General features: G+C 46.2%; 1 pseudogene; it reads right to left on the bottom strand.

The window, feature by feature from the left end:
* Positions 1-2,285: 2,285 nt before the first annotated feature.
* Positions 2,286-5,788, bottom strand: LOC109026708 (uncharacterized; annotated as a pseudogene).
* Between the last annotated feature and the right edge of the window lie 228 nt (positions 5,789-6,016).

Genomic DNA, 6,016 nt, shown 5'->3' with positions numbered 1-6,016 from the left:
AACTCCCGACCTCTGGTGATCTGCTCGCCTCGGGCTCCCAAAGTGCTAAGACTATAGGCGTGAGCCACCGCGCCCAGCCGAACATGTTTCTTATGTTTTGCAATATAGACAGGCTGAGGATTTTTCAGATATTCAAGCTATGATTTCCTTTTTTTTTTTTTTTTTTGACAGACTCTTGCTCCATCACCCAGGCTGGTGTGTAGTGGAGCGATCTTAGCTCACTGCAGCCTCCACCTCCCAGGTTCAACTGATTCTCATGCCTCAGCCTCCCGAGAAGATGGGACTACAGGTGCATGCCATCACACCTGGCAATTTTTTGTATGTTTACAAAAATAGTAGAGGCAGGGTTTCACTAAGCTGGTCTCCAACTCCTGACCTCAAGTGATCTGCCCTCCTCGGCCTTCCAAAGTGCTGGTATTACAGGAGTGAACCACTGCATGTGGCCTGTGATTCCTTTTTAAGTATTATTTTATCTCTTTTCTCTTGCACTTTACTATAAGTGGTAAAGAGAAACCACACCATTCATTCATCACTTTGCTTAGAAATCTCCTCAGCAAAATATACAATTTCATCACTTGCAAGTTCTACCTTTCACAAAATATTAGAACATGATACATCCAAGTTCTTTGCCACTTTAAAACAAGGATCACTTTTCCTCCTGTTTCTAATAAGCTGCATCTCATTTCCATATGAGATCTCACCAGAATGGCCTTCAGCTTTCAGAATTTTACCAACATTCTATTCATGATGATATAGGCATTTTCAAAGCCAATGGAGAAATGCTTTTAAAAAATAATTCACCTCTTTTCTTTCTGTAGCAGCACCATAACTTAATTGGAAGGGGATACAATCCAGTCTGTCCATAACAGTTGGTCACTATGGTTCCAAGCTTGAGTATAAGTACAAAACATCTTTTTTAATCTCAAGACATTTAATAAAAAGAAATAATGTTAATGTAGTTAGAGCAGATTACTAGATGAAATGCATGACAGATAAGGAATTGATGTAAGCACTATATTTCACTCAGGTCATTTTAAAACCACCATAATAACTATCAAATCACTGCACTGGGCCGGGCACAGTGGCTCATGCCTGTAATGCTGGCACTTTGGGAGGCTGAGGTGGGTGGATCATCTGACGTCAGGAGTTCGAGACGAGCCTGGATAGCCTGGTGAAAATCCGTCTCTACTAAACAAAAAATTAGCCGGGTATGGTGGCACAAGTCTATAATCTCAGCTACTCAGGAGGCTCAGGCAGGAGAATTGTTTGAACCCAGGAAGTGGAGGTTGCAATGAGCCAAGATCGTGACACTACACTCCAGCCTGAGCAGCAAGAACGAAACTCTGTCTCAAAAAAAAAAAAAAAAAAAAAAAAAACATTGCATTGAATTGTATGCTCCAAAATTTTCTTCATTCTCAACAATAAATGGAGATAGGTGATTATAAGAACACAATTCAATATTGCTTGAAAACATTCCAGTAATTTCACTGGAAAAATGTTTATAACATAGAATATGAGCTTAATGATAAGAAACTTGTTTGCTCTGTTCAATACTGAATACTCAATTCCAATCACTGGGCCTGGTATATGAAAAGAGCTTCTTGGTTTAAAAAATTTACTTAAAATTGTCAATGAGTGAGGGAAAAATAAGACACATTTTATGTTATACTACCTACAATAGCAATAGAAATTGTGGAACAGATTTTACTTTTTAAATGCCGATTTTACTTGTAATCTATACATAAAAGGAAAATGGGATTAGGTTTTTATTAACTAGAAGAAGCTGTTATGAGAACGTCGACAGAAGTCTTCTGAGTATTTTCAAGTGCAAAGTTACATTTAAGAAACAACTTAGATATATGATAAATAAAAAATTTGTTGTGCAATAAAATTACAGTGCAAGATGAACCATAATCTGTACAAAGAATTAAAACCTAAATATGTCAACGGATCGTTAAGTATCAAGTGACAACAAATGAATAGATTAATTTTTATAGGGCTCATGACCTCTGCTTATTACCTTTAAATGACTGCAAAAGAAAAAATAACTCTTGGCAGGTTAATATTTGGATTTTATCGATCATAATCACTTATGCCATGGGTCTCAAAAAATGTTCCGGGCTGCATATATGTTCTGCATATGAATCTTGGAAGAATACTCATTTACTGTCAAGAGTAGTTGTTTTAAAAAGTAAAATGACATTTTATGCAGAATTTTCTTCTTTTCCCTTAGCATGCTGTGTTAGTTTCCTAAGGCTAGGAACAGAACAAATGACTACAAACCGTGGGGCTTAAGACGACAGAAATTTATTTTTTCACCATTCACGAGGCCAGAAATTCAAAAAGGAGGTGTGAGTATGATTGATTTCTTTGAGAGGCTTTCAGGTAAAATCTCCTTCTTGGCTTCTGGTGGTTTCCAGCTGTCCTTGGCATTCCGTGACTGTAGGCAGCGTAACTCCAGACTCTGCCTCCCTGGTCCCATGGCAGTCTTCCCTGTAGGTCTCTGTATGTTCCCACAACCTTCCTGAAAGGACACAGCCATTGGCTTTACAGCCCACCCTAATGCATTGTGACCTTGTCTTAACCAAGTGTTATCTGCAGAGACCCTGTTTCCAAACAGTTTAACATTCCCGGGTTCCAGCTGGACATGACTTTCTGCGGGACACTATTCAACATGGGAAACATGCGTGTATTTTTTAGAACATAATGAGTTCTGTCTCTGTTATAAAGCCCCTTTTCTTTTCATTAGTGTTATTATAAAATAGCATGGAGAGTTGACAGAGCTCTAAGTAGTTTTGTACAGCCACAGCATGGGAAACAAATGGGGGAGTGGGAAGAAATAAGATTTGATAAATAGTTCAGGGCAAGATGATAGAAGGGCATGTACATCATGCTAAAAAAAAGTGATTGCTGTTTTGCGGCAAGGAATAATAAAAATTTAGAAATATTTATTAGGTGTCTATTCTGTGTTAATAATGTACAAATACATTCTGGGGATAATGAGCTGAAAAAGGTATATGGCTTCATGTGTATCACAGTGCAACAAGAAACCAATTCCTGAGACAGAAACAATTGGTAAAGGAGCACATTTGGTCATGCCTGTAATCCCAGCACTTTGGGAGGCCAAGGCGGGCGGATCACGAGGTCAGGAGATAGAGACCAGCCTGGCTAACATGGCGAAATCCCGTCTCTACTAAAAAAATACAGAAAATTAGCCGGGCGTGGTGGCGGGCGCCTGTAGTCCCAGCTACTAGGGGGGCTGAGGCAGGAGAATGGCGTGAACCTGGGAGGCGGAGCTTGCCGTGAGCCGAGATCTTGCCACTGAACTCCAGCCTGGGCAACAGGGAGAGATTCCGTCTCAAAAAACAAAACAAAACAACAACAACATATTTGGGAGCATATTTGGGTTTCTCAAGCTTGAAGTTGAAAAAAATTAGGTAGAAAACAGGTCTAGCCAAGCTGAAATGTTCCTAGTGTAAACAAAGTAATAGGAGGAAAATCTCCTGATATCTCAATGGGAAAGCATGAAGAGATGACAGGAAATAGGATTCAGAGCTTTGCAACATTGTAAAGTGTTACCAGCGTTAAGAATGTTCTTAGAAGAAAGAAAAACATTGGAAAATAAAAAGAGAAAGGTGGTTGGAGTTATAAAAAGGAGATGGAGAAAGAAAAGAATATACCAACTGGAAGAGCAGAGGTTGAAAACACACAAACTTATGAGAACATTTTAACTGTAACTGAGGAATGTTCAGTGAAACAATAGAGCTCTCCCCATCTCTTCTCCCTTTCTCGGTGGTCTTTTTCCCCCACTATCTTCTTCCCCTCGCCCTATCCCCGCTGTGGTTTTTTCTTCTTTTTTGAGATGGAGTCTCACTCTGTCATCCAGGCTGGAGTGCAATGGTGAGTTCTCAGCTCATTGCAACCTCCGCCTCCGGGGTTCAAGCGATTCTCCTGCCTCAGGCGCTGGAATAGGTGGGATTACAGGCGCTCGCCATCACGCCCAGCTAATTTTTGTATTTTTAGTAGAGACTGGGTTTCAGCATGTTGGTCAGGCAGGTCTCGAACTCCTGACCTTGTGATCCGCCCGCATCAGCCTCCCAAAGTGCTGGGATTACAGGCGTGAGCCACCGCGCCCGGCCTTGCCCTCATCGTCTTCTTTTCCACCCTCCTTTCTCCCTCTCCTCACCGTTTTCCTCCACTGTCTTCTCTACCACACTGTCTTCTCCCTGCACTTTCTCCCCACTGTCTTCTTCCCCGCCTTCTTTCTCCCCATCCCACTTTCCAAGGTCTTTCCCACCCTCTCCGTCCCCCCCTCCCCCTCTCCCCGCAGTCTTCTGGGCCCCACTGTCTTTCGCCCGCAGCCAACACTGTTCAGTTCTGAGGTAGCGGCGGGGGCGGGGGCGGGGGCGGGGGCAACCGTGCTGGCACTGGCAGCGACTCTCCTGGGTCTCCTGTTGGCTGTTGGGGCGGAGCTCAGGGGCCCAGCTCATGGGGCTGCCTGGGCGCACAGACACACCAGGCGCAGGGACACAGGCGCGCGCACGCGTGGAGCGCTTCTAGGTGAAAGGCAGTTGGAGAGCGCGAGAAGGGGGTGGGCAAGAAGACGATCGGGGGCGAAGACGGTGGGGAGTGGAAGAGGGGAGAAGAGGGTGCGGGGAGAGAAAAACGCGGCAGGAAGTCGCTGCTGCGAGAAGGTGGGGAGATGGAAACGGGAAGAGAACGGTGGGGAGGGGAAGAAGATGGCGGAGAATAAGAGGCTGGGGAAAAAAGACGATGGGGAGAGGGAGAGAAGAAAGTGGGAAGAAGATTGCGACTGACACGCTGCTGCGAGACGGTGGGAGGACATGGGAAGAAAACGGTGTGAGGGGAAGAAAACGGTGGTGGGGAAGGCGCGGGGAGAAGACAGGAGAAGAGGGCGTGGGGAGAGGACGGTGGGGAAGAGCAAGAGAGAAGATGGTGAGGGGAGAGAAAAGCGCGACAGGAAGACGCTGCTGCGAGAAGAAGGTGGGGATATGGAGGCGGAAAGAAAAGGGAGAATAAGAGGCTGGGAAAGACGATTGGGAGAGGAGAAGAGGGTGGGAAGAAGGCGATGGGGAGAGGAGAAGAGGGTGGGAAGAAGACTAAGGCAGACATGGGAAGAAAAGGGTGCGGGGTGAGGAAGAAAACGGTTGGCGGTAATGGGCCGGGAGAAGACGGTGAGGAGGGGGAGGGGAGAAGAGGGAGCGGCGGGAAGACGCTGCTGGGGGAATAGGCGGGAAGGTGGAGACTGGAAGCCAGCGGGTGGAGAGAAGGAGATGGAAGGAAAAGCTGCCGCCACAGGAACCCATGCTGCGAGGAACGGGAGAGACTGAGGGGAAGAAAACGGTGGGGAAGGGGAAAATGCGGGGGACAAGAAGGTGCGGGAAGAAGACAGTAGGGAGACGGCAGAAGAGGATGCGGGAAGACCGCAGTGGGGAAGAAGGAGGGGAGAAGACGAGGGAGAGGGGAGAGAAAGGTGGGAAGACGTTGGGAAAGGAGAGGGGTGGAAAAGGAGAAGGGTCGGGAAGGAGAGGGGAGGGAAAGGGCAGAAGGTGGGGAAGAAGACTGTGGAAAAGGGGTGAAGGGAAGAAAAGGATGGGGAGGGAGTAGGGAAGAGGACGGATTGGGGGGAAGAAGAAGGGAGGGGGAAAGCGGCGAAGACGACCTTGGGGAAAGCGATGGAGAGGGGAAAAAGATTGGTGGGAGAGAAGAGGATGAGGCAGGGAACGAGGTGGGGAGGGGAAGAAAAAGGCAGAAGGGCTGAGAAGAGTGCTGGGAGAAGGGGGAGCGGAGGGAGGAAGAAGGGAAGCGGGGAAAGACGATGGGAGAAGGTGGTGGGGGAGAAGAAGGCAGTGTGGGAGAAGAGTTGAGGAAAAAAGAAACAATAGTGATGTTTAAACGTCGTCGTCTTCGAGCAAAAGAAGCAAGCGCTGCTTTAGAGTCCCGGCCTAACTTTGTTCAATAAATTCCCACTTCCAAATATCTTGTGATTGCAGTG

This window comes from Gorilla gorilla, chromosome 4 (genome assembly GCF_029281585.2).
Source record: "Gorilla gorilla gorilla isolate KB3781 chromosome 4, NHGRI_mGorGor1-v2.1_pri, whole genome shotgun sequence".
Lineage (NCBI taxonomy): Eukaryota > Metazoa > Chordata > Mammalia > Primates > Hominidae > Gorilla > Gorilla gorilla.
This window is presented reverse-complemented; position numbering and strand designations above follow the sequence as displayed.